At 36.1% G+C, this 5,058-nt stretch overlaps 1 non-coding gene across 1 annotated transcript; it reads right to left on the reverse strand.

Annotated features, from left to right (window-relative positions):
• Positions 1-4,414: 4,414 nt before the first annotated feature.
• Positions 4,415-4,521, reverse strand: LOC149492745 (small nucleolar RNA R71). The gene has a single exon (XR_016319033.1). It is a non-coding gene; the product is annotated as a small nucleolar RNA R71 (small nucleolar RNA).
• Positions 4,522-5,058: the final 537 nt, after the last annotated feature.

A 5,058-nucleotide genomic window follows, 5' to 3' on the forward strand; every position in this document is an offset into this window, starting at 1 on the left:
AGGACCATAACCAACGTTCCGTCACGTGACTGTTCCTCATAGAACAGTTGCGTGACGCAACTATTACAAACCCCAGAATAAAATATAAGAGTCGCGCCACGCGACTGTTCTTCCATAGAACAGTCGCGCCGCCCGACTGTTCTTCCATAGAACAGTCGCGTCAACAGCCGCGTGACGCGACTGTCTTCCAGTCCCAGATTACTTTTTTTTTGTCTTAATTTCATTTCATTAAATAGATTCTTAATCTTAATCCAGGAAAATGATCAATGATGGGCAAATTAAGTTTTAATCAAACCAAGTCAATTAATCTGTTGTGATTATGGTATTTTGAGATTTAATATTTGTTATTTCCTTTTAACTATATTGTTAAACTCGGTTTGTGGCCCGCCTTTAACCATAAGGCAAGAGCGGGTCTTTTAGTTATTTTTGTTATATATATATTGTGGATGAATGATGGATGCGATGATTAATTTGTGGATGAAAGCAATGAATGAACTTATTTGGGACGGTTAATTAATTTTTCAAATAGGAACTCCGTTCGATTTATTCGGGTTGGGTTTAAATAATTCGGCTTTTTTTCTAAAATAAAATCAATTAGAAATCGTAGGTTAAAAGAGGCCGATTTTCCGGGCGTCGGTTTCCAATGGACCGACATACCCAATTCCCTTACCTAGAATCGTACTTGGTACGCCTGACCAGTTTTCCTAAATAAAAGGCCTTGAATAAAATTGGGTTAAATGAAGTCACTTTTATAAAATCGGAAACGGTCCTATTGCCAAAATAATGGGTGGCGACTCAAATGTTTTATAAGACCGATTTATCGGCATCGCATATCCAAAAAGATTTTTTATCAACTCTTTCCAAAATAAATAAACCCAAAATAAAATTGATGTTTTCGAATCCTTCCGGGGTTTTGGGATTTCGGCGAAAACAAATCTCCATGATAATTTCAAGTCTGCCTAAGGAGTGAGCTGAGAACAGAAATATGGTACATAGATAGCGTTTGCTTTAGGCATATGACTGGTGATAGAAAGAAATTCACCTGATTGGAAAAGAAGGGAGGTATAGTGAGCTTTGGAGACAAAGCTAAAGGTAAAATTGTTGGTATTGGTGTTGTAAGTTCTAATCCTTCAATAAAAGATGTATGCTTAATAAAGGGATTGCATTATAACTTGTTAAGTGTGAGTTAGATTTGTGACAAAAATAGAAAAGTAATCTCTGAACCTTCTCATTGTGAAGTACAGAATATGCATGATAACAAAACTTTATTTGTGGGAAAAAGATTTGGAAACATATACCTAGTTTATCTTTCTGATATGCACAATCTAAATATATGTTTAGTTTCTGTTGATAATTCTAGTTGGTTATGGCATAAAAGATTAGGATATGCAAGCATGCACCTTATTTCTAAACTATCTAAGAAAGATTTATTTTGTGGTTTGCCAAAGTTGAAATTTGAAATTTGAAAAAGATCACATATGTAATGCTTGTCAATTGGGCAAACAAACCAGAACTTCTTTCAAATCTAAAGGCATGGTTTCTACTTCTGGACCTTTAAAATTGTTGTACCTTGATTTATTTGGACCTATCCCTCCTTCTAGCCTTGGAGGTAAATTATATGCATTTGTCATCGTGGATGATTATTCTAAATTCACCTGGACACTCTTCCTTAGAAATAAGGATGAGTTATTTGATTTGTGTGTTCATCTTTGCAAAAGAATACAGAATGAGAAAGGATATAACATCACTGCAATTAGACGTGACCAAGGAAGAGAATTTGAAAACTAGAAATTCGATGCTTTTTGCAGCGAATCAGGAATCTTCCATAACTTCTCAACACCCAAAACACCCGAGGAAAATAGAGTAATGGAGCGCAAGAATAGAACACTCCAGGAGATGGCTAGAACCATGCTAAGTGATTCTAAGTTACCAAAGTACTTCTGGATAGAAGCTGTAAACACAAAATGTTATGTTCTAAATAGGGCTTTGGTAAGATCTAAACTCAAAAAGACTCCATATGAGCTATACAACGGTAGAAAGCTGATAGGTGTTAGTTTTATAGTATTTTTAGTATAGTTTTTTTATTAGAATTTTAATAAATTTTATCACTTTGATTTGTTTTTAAATTCATTTTAAGTATAATTTTGTTCAAAGCTTCCTTGAATCATGACCCACTTGATCTGAAAGAAATTTGCAGGGTTTTGGCATAGAAAAGAGCATTACAAAGGAAAATACTCAGTCTTAAGCATGCCCAGCCCGTGCTAAAAGGCACACCCGTGCTGAAACCTAAGAAATCAAGTGGAGAGTCAGGAGCAAGCACGACCAGCCTGTGCTGAATGGCACGCCCGTGCCCAAAAGAAAGTCAAGGGCGTGCTTGCCTAGCACGCCCATGACAAAATCTATCTTGGAGAGACAGAGACAAGCACGCCCTAGCCGTGCATAATAGCACGCCCATGCCATAAAGACTCTTCTGGAGCATGTTGAATAGCACGGCCTGTGCCCAATCAGCCAGAGTTCCAGACCTGAGCACGCCCAAGCCGTGCATAATAGCACGCCCGTGCTTCGAAGGCAGAACTGGCGTGAACTAAAAACGCAAATCAATCCGTTTCTCACATAGGCCCGCCTCGGAATGTTTCTTAAATGTACTAAACAAGATCTAGACCTATTTTGGAAGAGAAAGGAGTCCTAACTAAGAAGAAATCCAAGGCCTAAACAGTCATGATCTCCTATAGAAGATTTTGTACTTAATAAGGATTCTATTTCCTAAACGGAGTCAGATTTGCCTTCAGGAACTCTATATAAAGAGGGGAGCTTTTCATTAATTGATATCTCATTTTTTGGAGTAGTTTTCTACATAGTTCTCTCTCTCTCAAGGGTCTCAAGCATCCAAGATTTGTGCCAAGATTCAAGGAAGCCATCTACATAGCTGTTACCTAGTTTTTATCTCTAAACTCTTAATCTTGTTTTTCTGTTCATTGTTTATTATTGACTATGAAGATTGATTCAAGTGTTATTGGGTTTTATTTAATTACTATGTCTAGCTAAACTCTTATACTAGGGATTTGATGTAACTTAATTCGATTCCAATTTATAATATTAGATCTGTTTTTTCATTGTTCTTGTTATAATTTATTATTGAGCTTAAAGCTTCCAGGCAGAATTTTTCCCCTAGATTGAACTATTTCATTAATCACTATCGGGAGAAGGGTTTTTGATATGAAAAAGATAATAAATTACTTGAGAATAATAACTTGATGCGGAAGCTATATGGTTTGACTCAATGGGGGTTTTCATAAGTTAATGACCTTAGGTTATGAATTCACAAAACAATCACAATACTCAATGATCTAATTTATGTATGATTGCACTATTGGAAGATAGGAAATCAGACTAGATTAGAATAGCTAACAATACATCGGGAGAGCTTGTTAGTGATTTTAGGGTTGTTTCTCCTACTTGAACAATTAAAATTGATTAACAAACTAATAAAATAAATTGGATAGAATTAAGTGAAGTCAAATTCCCTAGTAGTTTAAATCCTTGATTTCTGTTCACCTAAACTTTGTTGCTTGATTTCTTTCTGTTTGATTTTCGAATTTACTTTCCTTATAACAAATCTCTCTTATTGTCATTTAAATAATAATAGGTTAACATAATTTTGCTACTTGCTATACAATCCCTGTGGACACGATACTTTCTTACTCTTTATTACTTGTTGCGATTTCATACACTTGCGAAAATAATCTGTCAAGTTTTTGGCGCCGTTGCCGGGGATTGGCGTTATTAATATCAATACTAATTGCCCTATTGTTAATTAAGACATTCTTTTGTTTTAATTTTCTTTTAAGATTTATTTCAGGTGTTTATGCAAAGAAGATCAAGAAGGACTGAACCTCTAGTCTTTGATCCAGAAATTGAAAGAACTTATCGTAGGAACAACACTGCAAGAAGAGCACGTGAAATAGAACCCGAACAAAAAGTAGACATGGCCAACGAAAACGAAAACGAAAATGAAAATTTAATTGGACCTCCACTTCAACATCCGGTCTGCACCTTAAGAGACTACACAACACCAAATCTTAATGGGACAACCTCGAGCATTACAAGACCTCGGGTGAAAGCTAATAATTTTGAAATCAAACCCGTAATTATCCAAATGCTCTCCACCTCAATCCAATATGGGGGTTTGCCTAGTGAAGATCCTAATACCCATATCACAAATTTCCTAGAAATTTGTGATACTTTCAAACAGAATGGTGTTTTCAAAGATGCAATTAAATTAAGACTTTTCCCTTTCACTCTTAGGGATAAAGCATGATCCTGGTTACAGTCATGTCCCGCTGGAAGTTTCACAACATGGGACGAATTAGCTCAAAAGTTCTTAGCAAAATTCTTTCCATCCTCAAAAACCCCAAAGCTGCGCAATGAGATAATGACATTTGCTCATCATGATCAAGAAAGCTTGTATGAAGCTTGGGAAAGATTCAAGGACTTTTTGGGAAAGTGCCCACATCACAGTTTACCTAAGTGGTTACAGGTACAAACTTTTTATAATGCATTATCTCCTAATATCAAAATCACTTTAGATGCAGCTACAGGTGGATCCTTTGAGAAAAAGGGAATTGATGAAGCATATGAGTTAATAGAGCAGATGGCAAGCAACAGCCATTACCAAAACAATTTTGAAAGAAAGAGAACTGCAGGAGTCTATGAAATAGACGCCATTACAGCACTTAATGCAAAGGTAGATAACATGGTAAGAAAATTCGACATGTTAACTACTAATCCTGTGAATTCTATTATGCAAGTTTGTGATAGGTGCAATGGACAACATGGAATTGGAGAATGCATGATGGACTCTTTGAATCCACAAACCTTGGAGCAAGTAAACTATGTGATGAACCAAGGAAGGAAGAATTTCCCTTACTCCAACTCATATGATAATAGATTGAGGAATCATCCTAATCTGTCCTATGGTAATCCTAACAATGCCTTGAACGCACCACCAGGTTTCCTTCCTTAGGAAAAGAAATCTCATGATGACCTCCTCACTGCCCT

Source organism: Jatropha curcas, chromosome 11, assembly GCF_041381405.1.
Source record: "Jatropha curcas cultivar XTBG-Jc1 chromosome 11, XTBG_Jcur_1.0, whole genome shotgun sequence".
NCBI lineage: Eukaryota > Viridiplantae > Streptophyta > Magnoliopsida > Malpighiales > Euphorbiaceae > Jatropha > Jatropha curcas.